The sequence below is a fragment of the Apus apus genome, chromosome 4 (assembly GCF_020740795.1).
Source record: "Apus apus isolate bApuApu2 chromosome 4, bApuApu2.pri.cur, whole genome shotgun sequence".
Taxonomy (NCBI): Eukaryota; Metazoa; Chordata; class Aves; order Apodiformes; family Apodidae; genus Apus; species Apus apus.
In genome coordinates this window covers 98440552-98464696 of record NC_067285.1, presented here as the reverse complement: position 1 = coordinate 98464696, position 24145 = coordinate 98440552, and the positions used below count along the sequence as shown (strand labels likewise).

General features: G+C 36.5%; 1 long non-coding RNA gene across 6 annotated transcripts in view; it reads right to left on the bottom strand.

The window, feature by feature from the left end:
* Nucleotides 1-1413: 1413 nt before the first annotated feature.
* The window catches only part of LOC127383728 (uncharacterized), a 43425-nt gene continuing 20693 nt past the window's right edge, over nt 1414-24145 (bottom strand). Inside the window, exons 4-8 of one of the 6 annotated variants that reach the window (XR_007889265.1) lie at nt 20502-22220; nt 18464-18520; nt 15242-15362; nt 7604-7688; nt 1414-2572 (exon numbers count right to left, since the gene is read on the bottom strand). This is a non-coding gene — a long non-coding RNA (uncharacterized LOC127383728). Of the gene's footprint in view, nt 2573-7603; nt 7689-15241; nt 15363-16344; nt 22221-24145 lie in introns of those variants that run through there. The other 5 variants (XR_007889263.1, XR_007889262.1, XR_007889266.1 and 2 more) reach the window with 5 other exon arrangements.

The window sequence follows — 24145 nt, the reverse complement described above, 5'->3', positions numbered from 1 at the left end:
TGGGCACATCCTGTAACCCCTTATATATATATATATATATATATATATATATCAGCAAAAAGATTACAATACTCTAAGAAAGGTATCTGAGCAACAGCACAGAAATTTACCATTGATTTAAGAAATGTCAAAGTTTTTGAATGTTATGTAAAGTAAAGATACGTAATAGGATGAGGTAGGATAAATTAAAGTAATTGGAAGGCTTTTTGTCTGAAACAACACATACTTGGCAACAGAATAAAAGTTCTTAGCTGATGATTTTTCATGTTTTGTACCACTCTTATTTTCTAGTTTGTAATTTATGTGGAAGTTGAAAAATCCCTGGGAAAGCCTATTCTTATGAAATATCAAGCCTGGGAAAAAGTGAGAAGGTGAAATCCTCTCAAGAACAATTGAGTGAATATTTTCTCTCCAGTTGTGCAGAAGCCCGTCAGTTTGAAAAGAAATTAAGGCATGTATCCAAAGTCAAATTGGTATAATCATGTACACCTAAATCTGTCCCCAGTTTCCATGATGAAATCTGTAATCAGAATTACATAAAAACATCTGAATGGGTCCTTTCTATAACTAAAGATGTTCCCAACTACTTCTGAAAGTGAAAACCTGAAATTTTTATTTTCAGTCCTTGTCTATCAATCTTTTGATTTTTAAGCATCATCAAGAATGAAGGTAGGGAATTATACATGTGACATTTAAATTCATGCTTAGATAGGCAGTATTAAGAACAGTATAATCTTTGCAAATAACACCTGTGGACAGATAATCACCAGTTACATTGATATTCCTGCTCAGGATATTAGTCACTGGCATTAGTTAGAGCTTTATAAAGGAATAAACACTTCTTGATCAATAGATTCTGTAGATTTTAATAGAAAAATTTCATTTTAGAGTAAAGGGAAGTTAGACTGCATTGTGCTTCTATGTTCTTTGCATGAAAACTTTACTTACATTGCTTATTTCAATCCTGAAGTAAATGACAAACGCTGTTTAAGTATTGGATCACTTTTCTGTTTTCCCTTCAAGTACTAACTAAAAGTTTGCAAGGAGCTCAGATGAAGATTTAGTCTCCACATATCTTCATGTACAATTTTCACCTTGGGGATCCAAATCCTTTGGCATTTATAGCACCTCCACTGAGGCTCTGAGCACTCTTGGCCATGTGTATATGTATAGTTACAGTAAGGTGATTGGTGCTTACTTCCATGAAAAAGACACTGGGAATGGTTTGAGAAACTACTTCTCCAGTGACCTCAGCTGAGCTGGATTCAGGCCTCAAAGGGAGGTATAGTTTGCTCTGCCCTGAGAAGCTCTACATGGCTGAGAGCAGTCTAAATACACTCAGGAGCTGTTTTCAGGAATGAGATTTGAAAATATGACTCCTTTGTGGAGGCAGTTCATTGCTGAAGGACAATATGATGCTATAAAAATTTATTAGTTATTAGGTGTCATTACAGCTGTCCATTTCAGTGCAGGAAATGGCATTTGTACATAGGGGATAAGACCCAACTGAAAAGATGAAGAGTTATGTAATGTCCTTGTCCTGAAACAAATTAGCAATGCCATCAGGAAATTTCCTTTCCAGTCTCTACTATATACTTAGGACAGATAGGGATGTCACTCCAGGTCTCTCAAAGACTGTTTCTTCCTCCTTTTGTGTGCTGAGCTGAGGTTCAGCGACCACTGTGCACTTGAAAGTCTTGTTAAGAAAAGGTCTCTTCTCAAATAACCTCTTCTGGGTAGACTGCATTCCTTATAAACAGGTTAAACAAAGCCAACACACCTTAACACCCCTGGTAAGCAACAAGAATTTGAGACTTTTTTGCCTGAAGGCTCTTTTTACTGAAAGCTTGCATTTAGTGTTTTGCTGGGGTTTTTTGGTGTGTTTTTTTTTTTTTTTACCTTCAATTTACATTATTTACCCCAAATCTGCATATGTTTATCTTTGATGGCTTTAGTTCTAGGACTTTGGAATCTTCTTCCTCTTGTTGAGGCAAATGAGTTTGCACCGAGGTCTAAAGTGTTTGAGCTTCATAAAAATCTAAGCCACTTACAGCATTATAACTCTGTCTCAATTAATTTTATTTAAGTATTTTAGCATGCCTCTTATTAGAAGAGAAGGTATAGCCTTTCTTCGTTAACACAAGCTGCATTGCAAGCACAGCTTTGATGCAACTTAAATCCATGTAAAGTCAATACTTTCATAACAACAGATACTGAGTTGAAATGTCATGGTCCCTTACTATATGAGGTCAGTCAAAAGAGAATCAGAGAGACATGTAAAAATGGAAAACATTGTTTTAAATTCAGAAATAAATTTTCTAAAATTTTATTTTCCAAAATACAAAATTAATTACAAATATATTAAATTGAAATGCTGAAATAAAGATGGATGACTAATCAACTGTCTTATCCAATACATTGTTTGTTGGGAAGAGCTTCCCCACCTGCAGTAATTTTTTACTTCTGTTGACAGATGGAGTGCAGCAAATTCTGATCTAGAATGAGACACTCTCAGCTTCACATCACCCAGCAAATGTCTGTAATTCTTCTTATACATGGCCTTTCTAGTGACCTGAAATACAGGTTGTTGCCTGATCACTACATCTTCACTACAAATCAGCTTGCTATTAATCTTCTTTAGCATAGAGTTGCAAGCGAATATTGGGGAGCATGTAAGGAAGTGTTTGGAAGTATTATTTCCTTGAAAACCTGTTATTAAATACAGCTGAAATGTTGTGATATAGGTCATAAGAGAAATACTTGCCTTTGATTAAGTCAGGACATTTGAGGACCAGAGGACTAAGGCATAAATCCTAGAGATGTTAATTTATTTATTTTTTTTTCCTCCATTCTTATTTTAACTCCTTGTCACTGATTGAAATATTCAAGTATATTGTAATGTTCCATACACAGGGAATTTGTGTACTTCTGGTGCTTTTACGTGGACCAGCATTCCAGCTCTACAGTAACATGAAAAGATGAGGTAAGGTTTATCACCAAGGAATACTTAGCCTTGCCTCAAAGTCTTATCACACAAACCAACAAATCTTTCACATCCCAAAGGAGATGGTGGATAAGATGAAACACTGCAGATGAGGAAAAAAACTAAATAGTATAATTAAAGAAAACATTTTTCTATTTCACCATACCCTTCTGCCAGGGTTACTAGCTTGTTCCAACCATATCTAAGTTTTGATTTCCAAGTGAGGGAAGTAGGAACATAGATTTCATATACAAATATTAAATAAATGCATATTTTTATACATTTCTCACAATTTATGCTGAAGAGATTAATATGGTCTGTGATATAAACATGGCTATATAAGTGGTAATGCAATGCATGCACCAGCTGTGGAGCAGAACTTTCTGAACATGTTAATTTTTTACTCTATCCATCAGTTAATAATTTTAAATCAACAACTGAAGCAACATCTGTTGACATGCAGTTTTATCCAGAACACAGAATTTCTTGATCAATGTCATTTACAATATTTAATTTCTAAGTAGATGAATACTTTCAATGAGAATGACATACAGACAGAAAATAAAATAAATAAAAAAATAAAAATAATGAAACAGGTAATCTCCTATTTGGGTTAAAGAACTGTTCTTTTACAGCAAGGGCCCCAAGGCAATGGGACCTGAAGAGCCCAAGTGAGAAAGAAATGGCAGCACGGTTGCATAGTACTGCATAGTTTTCCTTTCCAGGGGGAAACAAAAGAAGTCACAGTGATGAGGTGTGGGGAAGAAAGTTGCACGTTACAATACTATGTAGGGTGAAATTAAAACAAACTCAGGTCATGAATAAAATAAAAATATCAAGATTAGCCACAGGAAATACCCATTTAGAACTCGTATTAGCTGCATGGTCAGACTGTCAAGTGCAGTCTTCACATTTTGTAGCTGCAGCAAAGGATGGACTATGTGGATTAAGTAATCTTTTATTACTTCTGGCCCATTGAGAAATTAAAAAGGAAACATATGATTTCTCCAGAAACATCCAGACTCTGTTAAGTTAGGAAAGATGCCTATGCAGAATGCTGGTGATGTGCAGTGTTAGAACAGTCATGAGGAAAAAAAATATTTCACTAACAACTAAAGTAATTTTATTTCCCCACTCCCCTCCTGATGTTTATCACAGTAGCCTCCAGCTGTTTTCCTTGGGATACAACCCTGCTCCTCTGGGTCATCTAACCTCCAGGGTATCAATCTCCAACACCTGCATGAGGGAGGGAGCTTTGGTCCTCAATACCATTTAGTCATTAACTTCCCTGAAAATAGGATTGAGTCATAATATGCCCCTGGACAGCTAGGAGACATTAGGGGCTAATAAGTCTTATGATATATGCACACTATTGATTTACCATTCTAGCTTTTAAAATCTGAATACCAATGGCGTTTAACCCAGGGATACATGTTAATCAGGTCCATATGGAAATATTTTCCATGCATCAAAATCATGTACTTAGAGTTTTTGCATTGCACAGTTCATAAAAATCACTCAGATTTTTCTCAGATTTATATATAAATAGATAAAAATATATGTTGGGCTAAAAAGCTTTAAATAAAAAACAAGTGTTCATAGCCCTTTGTTAATTTTTCAAAGTGAAAATTCTCTTTGTCCTTTACATATAGGTTTAGCAGATAAGGGAACTGAAGATCTGATCTTCATCTGATAAATGTCTCCTTGGTGCTGCACTTGAAAAGACGGGCCTCTGCCCATTCAGAAGTTAAACCTGAGGAAAGACTGTCAGTGACATGAAATCTAGAACTTCCTGTTGAGATTGTATGCATTATGCTATCCCAACAGAGCAGTTTTGTTAACAATTACAGCCAAGGCATGCAGCTTACTATTTCCTAATGTGCATTTTAATTTCCGTTGAAAAGACTTGCACTTTAGGATGTGGTCCTGCTGCCATATCCTGTCAAACCTATACATTATACTAATTTAAAAGCTTTGCTTTAATTTCCAAACCTGTCTTACAACAGCAGAAAATTACATTAAGGTGCTGTCCTTGGGAACATTAAAGCCAGTAACATATAAGGAGAAGGAGTGAAGATAATAGCTTTTAGTGAAAAAACTCTCCAATGCCTAGGCACAGATCCAGTCAAAGAAGAACATTCCACCACCTGCCCCCTTCCTCCCTGTTAAATGTTAGTCTGCTCCTACTGGTATTAAGGACTTCTTAATAATAAAAGATATATCCCAGCAGAGAATACCCAGCTAACTATCTGATGTTAGAAGAAAAAATTTTATATGATCAGATTAGTTAAACAGACTTTTCTGCAAGGGAAAAAACTATTAAAATATGTAATTTTTATAACTGACAATCAGCCAGCCAAATGAGTGTTTCATATAAAATCTATTTTCCTTTTGGGACACAATTTGTTCCTGATCTTTCTTCCTAGCAGACTGGTTTCCAAGGAAGCTAAAAATAAATAGTCTCCTTTAAAAACAAAACGGTGACTGCATTAGTATGCTCCTGTGAAACAGCAATTATTTCTGACAGGTGAAAAGGCCATTAGACATGAATTGATTTTCAGAGGTACTGTGAACTCTTCGTCTAGTCGACAGGAGCTGCATGCGCTCAGCACCTCTGAAAATCAGGGTCAGCCTTGCAAGGTGCTGAATGACCTCAACCCGCTGAAAGTTTTCCACATATTTCAGAAACCGGCCTTTGGAAGTGAGACAAGAAATCTGTAAGCCCAAATACATACTGTGAAAATTCTGAAACACAATCCCTGAGCTGTCATGTTCTCTGCTTTAAGTGGCATTGAACTTGGAACCATGAGATTCTAAGAAAACCACTTAACTTCCCTGTACTGTTTCCATTTTTACTCCTTCTGTGTCTCATCTGTCTAGATCCTACCATGACCTCGATTGTCATCTGCTCGTGAATCACAGATTCGTAAAATGGTTTGGGTTGGAAGGGACCTTTAAGATCATCTAGTCCAACCCTCCTGCATCAGCAGGGACACTTTCCACTAGAACAGGTTGCTCAAAGCCCCATACAACCTGGCCTTGAACACTTCCAGGGAGGGGACATCTACAACCTTCCTGGGCAACCTGTTCCAATGTCTCACCACCCTTACACTAGAGCACTTCTTCTAATGTCTAACCTAAATCTCCCCTTTTCTAGCTTAAAACCTTTAGCCCTCATCCTAACACTACTCACCCTAATAAAAAGTACCTCCCCAGCTTTCCTATAGACCCTCTTCAGGTACTGGAAGGCCCCTAGAAGGTCTCTTGGGAACCTTTTCTTCTCCAGGTTGAAGAGCCACAACTCTCTCAGCCTGTTTGCATAGCAGAGGTGCTTCAGACCTCTGATCATCTTCGTGGCCCTCCTCTGGACTTGCTCCAAGAGCTTTGTGTCCTTCCAGCGTTGAGGGGTCCAGAACAGGACACAGTACTCTAGGTGTGGTCTCACAAACATGGAATAGAGGGGCAGAATCACCTCCCTCGACCTGCTGGTCATGCTTCTTTTGATGCAGCCCAGGTGTTAAACAGCACCAGTCCCAGTACCGACCCCTGAGGAATGCCGCTCTCCCTGGTCTCCATCTGGACAGCAAGCACTCTCTGAGTGCAACCATCCAGCTAATTCCTTATCCACACAGTGGTCCATCCATCAAATCCACATTGTTCCAATTTTGAAACCAGGATGTCATGCGGGACATTTATTGATTGTCCCAATGCGATTTGCCCTTTCAAGCCCATTGTCTGAATGCAGGGCCTAACACTGCTGGGCTCTAGTATGAGTCAGACCCACTTACTACTATGAAATGGTTGTTCATAAATACAAAAATTATGAAATACAACTGTTTAGAGAAGGGGTTGCAACTTCGTTAAAGCTATGCAGTCTCACAGTGGGAATCCAGGTATGTTGGGCTCTTAGCCCTCCACATTATTTTAAAGTAAAAATAAATTCTGAAACTGTGATCCACTCAAAACATTGTAACCTAATTAATATATTAAAAAGTCAATACAAAACAGGAGAACAGCAATTTGAATGAAAGAGAACAACTAACACAGATTATATACATCAAGAGTCATGCACAGGCTAGTGTGTAATTAATAAGGTTTTTTTCCAATGTTGTAATTTTCTTTGTCTTCCTGCAGAATTGGATTAGATCCACCTGTCAAAGATCAGTGAACCCTGGAGTCCAAATCTGTCTGCTTTTTGGGGAAGCTCAGACAGAGACATGATTCCAGAACTTTGAGTTGTGAGCATCCCTCATTATCTCATGATCACCTTTTCTTTCATCCTTTCCATACATCACCACATATGTTGCATGAGCTGTCACCAGTTAATTTTCTAGTAGCAAAAAAAAGCTACGCAGGCAATATCAATATGCTTGTATGGGTCAAGTTTTAAACTACAAAGGCCTTATAATACTGACTCTCTTCTGACTGCTGCCAAAGATTTTCTAGTCACATCCTTCATTCCTTTCCTATATAAGGGGAGGTTTACAGCATTTTATTAAGTATATATATATTTATATATATATATGTATATATATGGTGAGACAGAGTAAAAGTTTGTAGACACTTTTGGTATTCCCAGGCAGCAGATAGTTTAAACAATAATATGCACTGCTTACTTACCTGTCTGCATCTTCAGGAATTTTTATGTGTAGTTTTCCAGTGATGCTCACTGACTTTTTTTGGTGTTCTGAAACCATAAATGTATCTGAAAGACAGCAATGTATATGATTATGATTGCAATAGTAAGGATTTTGTTTGGTAAAGTGTATTAGATTTTACTCTTTCTTCCATCAGATGGGTAAGGAGGATATTTAAATTTCTGGTAAGGTACTTAATAAAACAAGGACCAGAAAGAAATTGTTAAAAAGATGAAATTTTCTTAGATTTATGTTTCCTGGATTATAAGGGAAAAACTTGTTGCTATGTTTGTGCCTTGGTTCTTGCAACATTCCTCTGTAGTCTAGACTAGAAGTATGTCTTCACCCAGGTACCAATATTTGGAAATAGACCTAAAAATAAACTCCTTTATCAAATCCTTTACGCTACAGCCCCCAGACAGGAAATACCAACATGGAAAACCTTAATCTAAAAACTTTGAAAAGCTTGACTAAATTAATACTTTGACTCTTTGAAAAGGACCCTTGAGAGCTCAAATGTATGCATTGAACATTTAAGACCTATAGTTCATGAAATGAAACTTGACTCCAGACAGGTTTCATTAATTGGGAGAAGTTATGATGATAAACATGGCTTTACTTTTCTTTCTTCCTAGCAATAAAGTTTGCTAAGATTACAATGTGCTCTGTCTTAACTGTTGAAGTAGAGAGACTTCATGTCACTAAAGTTTTCACTTTGTATAATCATGATGAAAGTGTACTAAATAATTCCTGTGAGTGCTCTGAGCATTCTCATGACTTCCACACAGTGTAACAGGTCATATGAAGAAGTTAAGGCCTGAGACCAGTGCAGCAACTGGTATACCTTCACCCAAGTTCCTGTCAACCTATGCAGAGCTAGTCTTTTTCAATGAAATGAGGCCTCCATTCATGAAGGGTAATGCCACAGTGACAGTTATAGTATTTTAATCTATGATCACAGAATCACAGAAAGTCCCTGGCTAGAAGAGGCCTCCAAGGTCATCCAGCCCAGCCTTAAACCTAACACTGCAAGTTCACCACTAAACCATGTCCCTAAGCACCACCATATGCTGTTTAAATGCTTCCAGAGATGGTGACTCCACCACCACCCTGGGCAATCTATTCCAATGCCTGACAACCCTTTCAGTGAAAAAATGCTTTCTAATATCTAACCTAAACCTCCCCTGGCACAGCTTGCCTCCATTCCCTCTGGTCCTATCACACGTCAGCAGGGAGAAGAGGCTGTCCCCCTCATTGCTCCAGCCTCCTTTCAGGTAGTTGTGAAGAGCAATGAGGTCTACTCTCAGCCTCCTCTCCTCCAGACTAAACAACCCCAGCTCCCTCAGCCGCTCCTCATAGGACTTGTGCTCTAGGCCCTTCACAAGCCTCGTTGCCCTTTTCTGGACAAGCTCCAGCACTTCTATGTCCTGCTTATAGTGAGGGGCCAAGAACTGAGCACAATATTCAAGGTGTGGCCTCACCAGCACCGAATACAGGGGGATGATCACTGCCCTATTCCTGCTGGCCACACTGTTCCCAATACCAGCCAGGGTGCCATTGGCCTTCTTAGCCACCTGTGTGCACTGACTGTCAATCAATACCACCAGGTCCTTTTCCAACCTGCAGCTTTTTAACCACACATCTCCAAGTCTGTAGCTAACCATGGGGCTGTTATGGCCCAAGTGCAGGACCTGGACTTGTTGAACCCCATGATGCGCAAGTTTCATCCACAAGGTGTCTTTATAATGAATCACATTTTTTTAAAAGTACACATTATACTTTAAGGATTTGGGACAAAATTTCACCTAGCTCTAACCCTAATGAGATGCTTACTTACACAGTCATTCAAAAGTGCAAGAACTGTAATTTTTTTTTTTTTAAGTGAAGTAGACAGGAGTAATTTACAGAAATTTCAGCCTAATAGATTATTTTCTTTATGAATAAGTTTGATGTAAGTTTAGATACTGCAAGAAGCATTTTGTTTCTGGTTAATACAATTAGGAGGGTTGATGGACTAATTTATATGGTTGCATTTTGCTTTCATCTATAGGAAATTAAAGGAATAGAAATAAGGTAGTATTTTATGTAACAAATGCTTTGCAATATTAAAAAAATATACAATTAAGCAAAAACTGTCTGATACATTCTGTCCTTCGTAATTCAGTTACTTTTTTCCTGGTCTGATTTTGCAAAATGAATGCCTTTGTGTGCACAGCAGTTTTCTTAGTATTGCCTGATGGATAGGTCAAAAGTTTCAACTATGACCAAAGCCAGAACCCAAGTTTCAAAGAATTTTTCCTCACACTCATCAGAGGAAATGTCAGGATACACTTCCCAGTGACTGAAGAGCAAAGGTCCTTTTTTTTTTTTTTTTCTCCTCAAAAAAACAGGTTACATGTTACATTAGAGGAAATTCAGAGAATAAAATTCTCAATATAAGTAAAATAAGTAAACAGGTTACCATTAGGGCATTTCTTTAATTTGAAGTAGGAAACTCATCCCAGCAGACAAGAAAGGTTAATTGTCACAGAGATCAGAGTAGTACTGAAGATAAATTTCTGTGGTAGCCATTACAGTATTTTCTTCCTTTCATCATCTCCCCAGAAAATAACTCATCGAATACACATGGAATTGTACAACTAGTAATGTCAAACTCAATATATGTTTTAAGCAATAAAACCTTATAATTGTTTGGTCTTAATCTTGCTTATTTTGACCAAATTAATTTTGTACCTGGGAATATAAAGGATCTTTATGAGAGGAGAAAAATGCCCACTGAATGCTTACTGCACAAAGGTACTCCCTGGCTGAACGGGAGTATTGACTTGACAAATGCTTTTAATAGGAAAACTTCTGCTCCCCTGAGTGACTGGGAAAAATAAGAATGTGTCATAGATGGGGTGAGACAGACTACACTGCATTCCAGTTATTGCCTACTGGGCAGGACCTATAAGAGGCCCCAGGAACTAAAATATAAGTAGAAGCAACTACAAGATCCTGACCTGAATGTATTTTAAAAATGCTTCAAAATAGGTTGGATTCTTCTTTCCAACCTTAGGCCAAACATAGGAATAATTGGAAGTCAAGATTCTTATATTTCATGTTGGGTTTTCTGAAGTTCAGTCTTTAAAATGGAAAAGGTGGTATTCTATAAGAGCTTTTATTCTGTGTATCTGCCTCCCTGCATTGATCATGCCCCTTCTGTAGAACTAGGGAGAGTGGCACATGGAAAGAGAGATGTTTCTTTTGAGGTGAATTAGGCAGGGGAAGACAGAAGGACATGATTATTAAATCAGGGTTCGTTTGAAACTGGGTTGAAAATGTGGAAGCATAGTAAAAAAAATTACACAGAGTGTGTATATGAGGTGAAGTACTAGATGTGAAGAAAAAGCACAATTCTGTGATTTGCTGCAGGGAAATAAAGCAAAGACCTAGATCCACATGAAGATCTACTTGAACCTGGTTGACTAATTGAGAAAAGGTGGTTAAGGAATCCTATTTTCCAGATGAAACATCACACAAGTAATGTGACTAGTATTACCCGTGTCTACTCTTAATTAGCAAACTATAGTGGCCAGGTGCCCTCTTACATCTGGGTGGGTAGTTTGTTACCAGCCTTGGCTGGTGGGCCCACTCTCATCAGTGTCCCAGCAACTCCCACAGCATCTCCTGAGCTATGAAGAGTCCTGAAAAGTTCCAGACTGCTGCCAAAGAGAGAGCAGAGTGATGAGGGTCAGCTTAAGGGTAGATGGTGATGGACGGACAGAGTCCTCCCGGGACACTGGCCATGGATGGAAGAGAAGGGAAGAAGAAGCAGGAAGGAAGTTGTCTTCCGTGATCTCTGACCTTCCTCTGAGCTTACATAGATATATGGAATGGAATATCTCTGGCCACTTTTGCTGTCTGTCTAATTCAGCCTCCTATTGGGGGGTCATAGATTTCTCTGGAGTGCCTAAGCCAGCAGAGTAAAGGTGTGACCTTGAAGACCCAGCAGGTAGAAAAACATTCCACCATTATCAGTCTTAGCTGGAACACTCTGCTACTAGTTAAAAGAAACCTTATTGAGGGAAAAAAAAAAAAAAAAGTAAAATGAAAATTGGCTTCATCCTGGGTTAAATCAGGACAAAGACATATTTATGAAAAATCTGATTAAATTATCTCTCTATTAGTTTTTCTTCTCAGCTTTACTAGTGAGAGATACAGTATCTCTTGACAGTTGTTCAAATTCACTGACACTAGCAGAAATATGAAGACAGGCTGAGAGAGTTGGGGCTGTTCATCCTAGGGAAGAGAAGGCTCCAGGGAGACCTTAGAGCGGCCTTCCAGTACTTGAAAGCTGGGGAGGGGCTTTTCATCAGAGAAGATAGTGATAGGACAAGGGGTAATGGTTTTTAACTGAGAGAGGGGAGATTTAGGTTAGATATTAGGAAGAAATTCTTCACTATAAGGGTGGTGAGGAACTGGAATGGGTTGCCCAGGGAGGTTGTTGATGCCACATCCCTAGAGGTTTTTAAGACCAGGCTGGATGAGGTTTTGAGCAACCTAATCTAGCGGCAGGGTTCCCTGCTCATGTCGGGGGGGTTGGAACTTGATGATCTTTAAGGTCCCTTCCAACCTTAATGATTCTATGATTCTATAATAATATTTAGGATTTCAGTGGATGTATAATCAAGGTCTTAAGAGTGTCCATTGTATTTTATTGTGTGTATTCTGGTATATGCGGTTATTTTGCCTTCTTTGTTGTTTCCCTGACAACACTTTTCTATTTGTATGTTGCTATTAGGAGGTTTTATTTAGAAGGCAAATATCTCTGCAACACAAATGTATCACAAGAAAGTGCTCACGCAGCACACTTTATCCTACCCAAAGTACAGGATAAATAGATAAGTCATAACACATAGCAGAAATAATTGCTAGTGAGATGCAATTTTAAGGATATTACAAATTTAGCCTTCACTACAAATGGATATAATATTGTAGCAAAATTTATTGTGAATTAAGATGGTAAGTTCTCTCTGAAGCCAGAGTACTGATATCTACCATGCTGCTTTGAACATTTACCATGTAACACATACTATTTTAGGTTTTCAAGAATGTATTTTAGCTTTCATGTGGTACAGGGAACAAGGGGATTGGAAGAGAATAGAATATCAATAATTTATAACAGGATTTTCTATTTCTATGTAATAGAAATTAATTCCTAGAATAAACTTGATAAATACATAAACACAGTTTCGCTGCATTTCATCACATTGAGATACAAGCAATTAATGCTGATGTTGTGCCCTACACAAAAGGAGAAATTGATTAGTGTTTTTATTAATTCCTGCAACAACAACAAAAAACATGTCTCTCCTTCTCTCTAGTATTCTTGGGTGATTTAAGGAAACAGTACATCAGAAAAAAAAAGACAAAAATGTAAGTAATGTATAAGTTATTTGGATAAGACTGACGTTTGCTCATACAATAATAAAGTAATACTTTGTCTAATCTACTTATCTACCGTGTTATCTGACACTTTTCAATAATAGACTAGTATGACCTTAGAGGTTAGCAATGACATTGCTTTTTGAACATGATTGTCCTTACCATGCCTTTCCAAGCCTGTCTGAAATGTTTTCATTTACATAATCATGTGGACACAGTGATTGCAGTATGACAAAATGAAGCTTGCCAGTCTTTAGAACCCTGAAATCTTATCTGCCATCTGAAACAGAACGTGTCTGCTCTGCTTGCTATGAAGAGCTTGCCTACAGGACTCCAAAATTTCCCTTTTATGGCTGACACATGGCAGTTATACCAATAAAGGATGCAAGAAAAAAAAGAACACTCTTACCATGTCAAAATCCATTGCTTAAAGCTATTTTCAGTAAATAAACTTCTTTGTTATTCTTTCTTGAAGAAAACTTTTCTATGGTGAAAAACTTGGAAAAAATCAAATATCAAACTAAATTTTTACCTTTATTGCTGTGAATATCTATTTTGTTTTCCTCACCATTAGATGTGTGACTAGAGATGACTCTAAGAACATGTTTTTCAAAAGCAGGTAAATAAAAATTTTAAAGTACAGTGGAAATTGATTTAATAGTTTCATGGACAGTTACTGACCAAAACATACATATTTCAAGATTTTCAAATGGACAAATTTCTTAAGATCAGTAAGTTTTGGTTGTCTAACCTTATTAAAGGCCTTTCGACAACCCTACTAGATACTTATTCACAACCTTCTGCAGTTGAAAACATTTGAAATGTGATTTTTAGACATGTGGAAGTTTTAAAAGTGGAACTTGGTTTCTAAGGTGCTTATTTTATTCCTATTGATTGAAGATAAAACATCTGGTAGATCAAAATGCTATATACTGTAAGCTAATGCTTAAAAATTCTCATGCATTTTATTTAGGGAACATAATTTTTTTTACCGAAACTCTATCTGACTTTTATTTTTACAACCCGTTAAGTTTCTAAAGCATTCAGAATTTCAGTTATATTTGAGGGAACAATTTTAACAATATTTGAACATTTTAACAGTAATTATTTATAATACTTCTCTCTCTTTCACTGTTGGTGTAGACAATGCTGGATCTATGCTTCTTTCTTTGTATCTTGCTAAATACTCACTTCAGTTCAGTTTTTGACTTTCAGATCTCAGGACAAGACCCTCATACTAAGGATCCTATCACTACTGCCAAAATATTTGGTTACTTGTAGTCAGTTTTGCATACAATTCAACATTTCTCTAGAAGTTTGCAAAACACATAACTTATTAATTTATTTTATCTGACATTTCTGGTTTTATTTCTCATTTACTTTTCTGGATGGCTCAGCCATCATCAATTTATCATTTTTTTCTCTTATAATACTTAAAAAAAATACTTACATTTTAAAGACTAGCCACTGAATTCCAGCTGTGTCATATAAAAAGGTTTTATTCTTTTTATTTTGACATTAGGTCTTAGCTAATCCTATTATTTCTCATCCTATAATTATACCTCCCTCTTCTTCTCTTACTATAACTCTTCTATCTGAGTATTAAAGTATCCATAGTGCCAGCCCTTGTCTCCTGTAGGAGTGGTATGGGAAGCAAATGGGCTCATGGTAGCTTTTCTGGTGAGAGATCCTCAATTGGAGCAAGTGTTCTGGGTCTGAGAGAGGAAAAGTCTTGTGTTTCGCATCCAGATTAGTTTTCTGGAGGGTGGCATATTGTAAGAGTAGTGACCCTTCCATGGTAAAAACTAGGAAGGGAGTATTTAGAAGTCTCTGTTGCAATGTACTACGGACAAGATGTTTACTGACTTGCAAAATCAGCTGCAAGATCTGATCCCTGTTCTGACAGATTTTCAGGTGTCTAGTTTGAGACATCCTCGAAAACAAACTTGCATTGCTTCAGCTCTGCAGTTATGCTCTTTGGCTCTCTTGAGACTACCTGCTGGGGCACTGCCAGGCTTGTTTCTGGGGTCTAAAGAAGGCACTGTGTGTCTGCTTTATCCAGCCACCTCCTGGCAAATCAGTCTTGCTCATCTTTAGGGGAATTTCAGTTTCATCTTCTACAGCTGCTGGAGTGATTCAACTTGGCATTCTTTATCCAGAAGGGCAACTAAAATGTCATGAAAACTTTTCTCACCAAGGCACCGTATGTGATGTCCAATGGACAGGGAAGATAGAACCACTGAGAAGAGGAGCTCTCTGTCTCAAATGTTGTCCTTTGTGCACAGATGTGATAGAAGTGATACTGGTGGAAATATCTGGAAATTAAATGATTAATTATGAATTCACAGTATGAATTGATTAATATTTGTAACTAAATTTTTTCTGTGCCTTATTCTCACTTCCTTTTCTTTTCCTGTAGACCATCCAATTTTTAATGTACTATAGGATTATACTTCAGTGATACATAGTTCTGGGAAGCAATATATAACCAACTCACCTTGATCCAGCTTTGATCGAGTTACATAAGCTTTAGTTTGAGATACATGAGGTACAAGTGGCCTGAATTTCTTCCAAAGCAATTACATTTATAATACCACAGTGCAACAGGTTTCATAGAATGTACACTCTTAGGGGAAACAAAGTAATTTTGTTATGTTTCAAGAGGTTTATTGGAACGTAAACTGTTTATAAATGGTATGGGCTAGGTTGTCCATGTATATCAAAATAGTTGTATTGAATCAGTGAAGCTACATTATTTGATACTGTTAAAGAAATGGTTCTATAATTCCATTTGTTAACGGAGGTACTGCTCTGACTGATTATAACAATTTTATGGCAATATCGTTTCAAACTATAGTTCCTTTTCACAGAAGACTGATTTATCATGTTCAGCCCTGAGTGAGTTGCAAATCTAGGTGCTTTTCAGAGAAGGTTCAGCTGCTTCCCGTACTGCTTTGTCTTGGCTGGGAGCAGATGTACAGTTGTTGAAAACTATTCGAAAGAAAATATTGGATTTTTTCACTCTTACATCTAGCAAGTGTTGACCAGAGTTATTTGGTGTGTGAAAGTCAAAACATCTCAGGCTTCTTGCTTCATTTTGAACGTGTTTTGCTCTGATTGTGCATTGATTACTTTTGTCAAACATTCTTTTTAAATGTGTTTTGATTTTTTTAGGCCAAATCTAATCAGTACATTTAATTGTATATCTTTTCATACATTCCCCACCCCACCCCCCCACACCCCCCCCCAAATTATAGAAGTATTTTAACCCCATTCTGCAATAAAACCAACTCAAAATTTTTGAAAGAAAATTATTTATTTTTTAAAAAAATCCCATGGAATAGTATCGGTGCTCATTTAGGCTGGCATCCTATCCTGAGGTTTTACATTATATTACGTGTAGAAATCTGGAGTTTCTGAGTGACAGAGTGGGTAGAATATTTTTCATCTCTCTGTAACCCTTTCTGTCTCTTAGAGCTTGGTGCACATATCCCCACAGAATCATAGAATCACAGAATGCTAGGTGTTGGAAGGGACCTCTAGAGATCAGATTAATAATGATTCTGCCTAATAAATGTAATAGATTAAACTGTTTATAAATGTCCTTAATGGAGAATTTGAAGAGGATTAATTAGAAAAACCAAGAGAAAAATGGATGAAAGTGGAATCGGTTTTGTGCTTTTTACGAGCATTTGTTTTAACATAAAACTAAATAGACATGAGGAGGGTGACATGGCCTCCACCTTCCCTTGAGGGAAACCCTGATCTGCTTAGAGAATGAAAATCTCTTCAACATGGCTGACCCTTTTCCTGAGCTGGTCATTCATCCATGGAGCTGAGTGCAGTAACTTTCCATGGATCATTAAGATTAGATATAGCCAATAATGATTAGCTAAATCATTTTTTCTCTGAGCCTAATGATCTGTGAGATAAAAAGTGTAGAGCTCTGGCTAGAAGAAGGAAAATTAGACGGAGTGTTTGGACTTTGAAATGAAAAAGGCTTTGTACATTTCTGAGGATTTTTAAATATGTGACTGTGGTAAACAGTCTCAAACAAAAATAAAAATAAATGTTTGATGGATTGAGTATTAGATGTATAAAATAGCAGAGTTTTTTAGAGTAGCGTAGTCTTAATCCTAGAATTAATGAAAGTAAGAGAGCTCAGTATGTTAGGAAATTGTGTAGATCAGCAAGTTTTAGTTTCCTTGGAGTTTGTTATATATTGGGAAATTGGTACCCTAATCTTAGTATTAAATCTTCAGTAAGATATGGCTGCAGATCTCTTATGGACTCTCAGGCTTTGGATCACGTTAGAAATAATACTACTGAAGAGATGCAATATTTCTTGTGCAGAGTTATTTGAAATATTTCAAAAGCTCCTGGACATAGGTTGGGAAACAGTAGGAATAATTCAAGTCCTTACATATTCCTAGCGATAACTGCTGAAGTGTTATGAAATAACTGTCAAACTAACAAACTTTGTTCATTTGTGTGCATGCTGAAGAAGATTTTAAATTTCTTTGTAAACAACCCTCTCCCCCATTGGACTTGAACTGAGCGATCCAAGGACAACTCAGCTGAAATTAGATGGAAATCTAAAAAAACCCAGCACTTCACAATTTTATAGGACTGAGTTTGACAATGTGAAAAATTACTGAAGTCAGTTCATTGGAGAAGCTTGGGGCAAAAATTACTGAAAACCTGAAAATTTTCTTTATGTAGAAATACATAGGTTATCTCAAATGTGGACTCCAAAGAAAAGGAAAAAAAAGAATATGAGATCCAGATCTCCTTGGATGAACTGATACTCTCAGAAAGGATATTGAGGCTATAAAAAATGGAAAAAGATTGGACTGATCAGCAAAAATATATCTATTTTAGGGGATTGGAGATAAAATGAAGAAACTCCACAAGAATTCAATCTGAGGTAGACCTTGCAAAGTATATTAAAACTGCTATTCAGAGGCTCTATGAACACATAGATAAGAGAAAAAGAGAAAAGAGAAAAAGAAAGAAGAAATGGATTATGAAAGAGAAAGGACAGGTTGTGCCAAAAGAAAAAAAAAGAAAAAAAAAAAAAAGAAAAAAATCTTATTTGGATAAGATCGTAATCTAGACAGAGAAAATACACCAGTGCTAATTTGTCTGGATATCCATGAAGCATTTGATATGGCCTTACACAGGAAATTCACAGTCAACTGTGTCATGTTCCAGAGGCTTAAAGCAAGTAGTAATCGTTTTAGGACAATCTAGTTTCATTAATCACCTTGACAGAAAAGGAAGGAGAATTCTACTAAAATATGTTGTGACAAGTAGTTTGGAATCTATGTAGAAAAGAATTTGAGAAGACCTGAATGTGCTTGCATATCAGAACAATAGTAATAAATTGAATGCATGAAATACAAATGAAGGATACATTTAGGCTTTGAGTTTATCCCAGGTGTTCCACTTCCTTCTGAAGGGAGTCTGGATTCTGAAATAAAATTCATGAACAAAACAACATTACTGTTAGAGACTAAGATGGATAATTGCACCTATGGGACACAGGAGAAGGATTTCAATGTTAGTGAATCGTGTGCTGCTGCAGCAGAGAAAGCCAACAGAATGCTGGGCTGCATCAACAAGTGCATCACCAGCAGAGAATTCTGTGAAGTGTGGTCTTTGAGTTTGCTGCACTTGGAAAGTAATTGTCTCACTTCAGCTGAGAAATGGACTGAATAAGTCCTGAGGGTCTTTTATTAGTTGCTATTTGTAAGTAAATTCAAATTGAAAAGAGGAGGCCAAATAATTGAAGAGAGGAAAATCCCCTTGATTCCATGCTCCCAGATATGTGTATGTGAAATGAAATCCCTAAGCCGCTGTGTCTCTGTAAAGTTTAAGCACTGAGACACAATAAATATATCCATTTACAGTTTCAAATGAACAGCCACAGAAAATCAATAATCTACAGTTTAGGTATGAATTCCTGGGTTTGCTACAGCTATAAATACAATTTTTTTCTGAACAATTTGAACTCTCAGCACTGATCCAGTCTATATAAACTACGCAAGATATTTTAATCTTGAATTCTTCTAATTAACATCAATTACTTCCCTCATTGCTTGGAAATATACAGCTATACTTTCAATGTAGATATATGCTATCATACACAAAATACTGGAAAAATGATAAAAAGTGGAACCACTTTTTCAAAGACAAGACACCCCAGCTGAAATATGTTGTATTTATTCACAGTTTGGGTGCCAGACTCTCTGTCGTGTCACCTGAACTCTGACCTAGAATGACCAAACACTAGTCATGCAAGAAAGTCTTTTATCATCCCAGCTTCTCCAGTCCTTTGAACAAATGTTGTCAATTATGTCATTTAAATATGTTGGGCATGGTGAATAATTGCCTGCTAAGGCTAGTCTTAAAGGTGAGAAATAGTTGTCTCTGAACTCAGAAAATGAGACTCCCAGTCCCAATCTCCTCTAATTTACAATGTTCTTTTTTTTTCCCCATTCCTGCCTTCATTAGGGCTTTCAGCTACATTATCAGGACAGGCACATTTCTCGTAGTGAAAAGTTAATTCATTTTACAACATTCTACAACATTCTACAACACAGTGCTTTGTGAACTTTTCAGATGTAAATTCTGTTGTTACGCTTATTAGAGAACGTAACTAGAAAACATAAGCCTGTTCCATCCTAAACCATCAATGTAAAAAGAAAAAAACAAGGATTCTTTCAAGAAACATCACTAATTAGGCAAATGGAATTAATCAGGAAAGGGTCTGATCTGCAAAGTTGCTTTGTAATATGCTGAAGTGCTTCTACTCAGTGGTTCTCGGAGAATCATGTTTTTCTAAGTACAAGAATTATAACTTATGCTTGTAATGAGGATTCTTTGGGTTTTATGAAAAGAAAACAAAGAAAAAACTGACAGAAAAATTTACCAATGAAAACTAACAGGTGTAACTATACTGATTTCTTTTTCTTTTTTTTTTTTTTGGGGGGGGCGGGGGGGCGGGGCTGGGGTAGATTTCTACAGTAATGTTTTACATTTGAAAATGTAATATATTGAAAACATAGATGTTCCATGGCATTTGCCGAATTTTTGATTCTGGAGAGATGCATGATAAGCTTTTTTGTGCAGGTCATATCACAGTAGACCCAAGTGTTTTTAAGCTTCCCCAGACAGATATAGTTTCTCTTTTCCAACCTCTTCATTCTATTTCTGGGGACGGATTCTCAGTTTAAAGCCAGTGGCCAGTACAGGAACATCTTCATTTCTGGTAAATGTCTCAGAACAAGAAGTAACCTATTTCATTACTAGCACCTATTTTTTTATTATTTTTTTTTTTCCCCTTGGACAGTACAGAAAGAACAAAGAGGAAGAAGATAGAACCTAGATAAATCCATAAAACATCTCTATGTAATTATCTTCCTCAGTTTCCTAGCTTCTCAGTGTCTTACAGCATTTGGGTTTGTGCCATTTCAGATTTCTGAACCCTCTTTCTTGATCACAGCTTCTCTATGTCTTTGATTCTCTTTGTACTTTATGAAGGCTTTTTGTATTTGAGAGCACTGACATCCTGTTTCTTTGGTATGGTTTCCTCCAAGTGAAGTCTTCTGCAAAGAAAGTATACCTAGATTACAATCAGGACTGGATTTTTAACCATGTTTAGATCACTAAAAAAGAAAATTAGAAAACTACTTATCTTAAAAAAAGCTAGTTTCATTCCTTTTTTCTCAGTTGAAGTCTAATCATGTGATTAAAACCCATGATGATGGCATACAAATGGAGTTCTCAGTCACTTTAGGCCAAGGCTGTCCATGGGACTAGGAGCACAGAAAGATGTTCATAATTGTACAATCTTCTGAATAGAATTCAAATGCTGTGTGAACTGTGCAGTTTCACTCATCTGGCACACACAATGCTGCTTCTCCTTTCCTGTACCATGAAAGGCAGGACTCATGCAGGAGGAGTTCTTAGATTGTTGTGAAAACTGCTTTTTTTCACCCTTACTGGTGAACAAATTCTGCTCCACTGATTAGGAAGAAAAAAGCGTCTAAACTGAGGATACACCTGCTTTGGCTTGGAAAAAAAAGAAGGAGGAATTTGAAGAGGAATAGAGCTGCTTCATGTCTTAGGCTATAGGTGTCTGTACTGACCTGCAGAAGGCATCCACAAGAATAACAATTTGAAATATGTGAATGCACAACAGAATCTCTTAGACCCAGTTTAATACGGTTTCTACAGATAGTTGTGTTTTCTGTAGCTGAACTTCAGAGATTTCATTAGATTCAATTACTGTTTTTTCAAACTATGCAATTACCATCACAAGATTTTTGTGAAATCAATATGACCTTTTATTTCCTCCCTTTTGTGGCAAGCATGTTTCTATCTTATAGAAGAAGTTTTAAAAGGTAGAGGAGCTGTCTTGATGTATAAATGAGTAGACAGAAGAAAGGGGCTTGGGTCATCTGAATCTTTATTTTATACTGCAACAATGTAAATGCATTTTAATTAATCAGATTCATCTGAAGTTAGGTTAAGGGCAACTAGTTCAATGTTTTTCACTTCTCGTGGTAAGTCAATTTACAGCTTTTGTTTATGAAGCACTGTTGTTTTTTTTTTCCATTAAATTTTGTGGATTTAAGAGGGGGGAGAGAGCTCTGACATAGGATGAAAGAAATTTTGGAATAACAGAGCACTTATTTAGCAATGGAAGGTATTAGGTGTTAATGGGCAAATTTAGTGGGACCTGATAAGTAAAGAAGGGTGTAAAAACCAGCTACAACATCAGCTACACTCATGTGATGTTGCAAAAAACCACCACATCTTCACCGCACCAAGGCCATGGGACATTGAAGTACGAGTGAACTCGACTTTTAGGAACAAAGAAAGATTAAAAGAAAGAAAGTGGTTCTATTTTGTTGTTGTTGTTGTTGTTGTTTTTTGAGAATAGAATATTATGTTTTATATTAAATTATACTGAAATATCTGTGCTTCGCAGTTTCTGAGTATGTTGCTTAGTAATCTCCGTGTAAGCAGGAATCTCCCATCGCTCTTTTCATCCTGACCAGCTTCCTAATTTCTGTGTGACAGGACCCTTTACTTCAGACATTACTTTGTTATGTTCCAGTGACTTCAAAATATGTTTTTAAAAACCACAATGTAATATCCAGCACCTGCAAAATATTGTGAAGTATTAGGTACAGTTGTAATGAAAACTGACTGCAAGCGTCATAACAACAGGTGACATTATTCATAACCTGCAGTTATCACAAGGTTATGATGTAAACTCAGTGATCAGAGATGAAATAAGCCAGCTACAAATGTGAAAATATCCTGAACTTTAGAAGTAATACAACCAAATATAATAAATCTTGCCTGCAAATGTAATAAGGCCCTTAACTGAAATGTAATAAAATCTATCAACAGCTGCAATGTATATGGAACATATTATATAGCTTTACTATGAATTACACCCCCTGCTGTTTGTGGACTCCACAATGTCATGCTTTGTCTTCTTCCAGAAAATCAAGTGCTATGGGACTAAGTGTTTTGCAATTTATATTAAGTATGACAGTGTGTTAATACAAAAATGTTGAGGGTGAAAATGAAATTTTCAATCCAGATGTGCTCCTTGTCATCCTGCTAGCATAAGAGAAAGGATGTGGTCTACCACATACGGCTCAAACACTTCCTCAACTAGACAAGGTAGGAACCAAAATGGATGTTCTGGGTAACTAATATGTTCCTCTACTGCTGGCAATATAAATAGGTACACAAAGAAAGAAGGAATTTTGATGAGTGATGTAGCATGGGTGAAAGTTCAATTTGCCTGATCTTTATGTGCCTCTCTTTTTTTTGGCTTCTGACATTTCATTTGAGGATAATATATATAATTTCCTAGGAAGTGCCAGTTGTGACTTCTGTAATGATATAGTGTCCCAACAAACGTACACAAAGGACTGATGTGATGTGGTTGACTGCCAACTGTTTGTGATAATCTTGTGCACCTCTACAGTTCCTGAAATGCCAAAACACCCAATGGTGTAACTCAGAAGAAACCTAGAGGGTTCTACATTAAAATATCAAAGGGAAAGTTTTGATGGTTTCTTTGTGTACAGAGGTGATCTGATCTTCAGTAATGCTAAATACTCTGCTGTGGAGGACCTCTATATGTCATGATGACTTTATACCAACCCATTCCAAACATGAACATTTCCATTGAGAACGCAATGTACAGAAATAAAACACTGTATGTTTTCAAAAGCTGTTTATATTGTGCCATCTCCTGCCACATTCCTGATTTGCTTTCTGTCACTTTGTGACATGGATACAAATGTGATATCATATGAAAGCAAAATGTTCATTATAGTGTCCTGACATTTCCAGCAGCCCACAGCTCGCTGAAAATATCACAATAAATAAGCCTAACAAAGCAACCTCTTAAAAAAAAAGTTATTAACATTTTTGGTAAAATGTGGATTAAAGTATCTTGCACATCCTGCAAAGGAATTAATACATGTAATATTTATATTTTCAAGTTGTTGTAAAGTAAGTTGCTGCAACTCTGTAAGTACAGAGGGACAAATTAAGTTATTTTATAAAATTCGAACTATGAACTTCTACAAGGCGCTTTTTTTTTTTTTTTTTTTTTTTTTTAAAACAAAATAATTATGGACCTAAGTCCCACTAGGAATCTCTGTACATATCTTAAGGTGTTTATAGAAGTCCCCCTGAATCTCAGTAGGTAGAATTTGAAATTAGGAAAATAAATTTTAAAAAATTATATTAAGTTACCATAGAGAAGAAACAGTAAAAATGATGATTAAGAAATTTACAAAAAAAAATAAATTGGAAAATCAATAACACTTTAAAATATATTTTTAAAGTTAATTTAATGGTTATGTGCAACAAAAGATGATAAAACATTTTCAGTTGCTTTACGATTTTAAGTTGACAGTGCCCTTTAAAGGCTGTCATTACCATAGGACTTGCTTTCATTTGAAGAGCCATCTGGATTTAATAACTATTTTAAATTTTATTGTATTTTGATTTCCAATTTGGAGCTGTGGAAGATAAATGACTACCTTACTAAATTAAG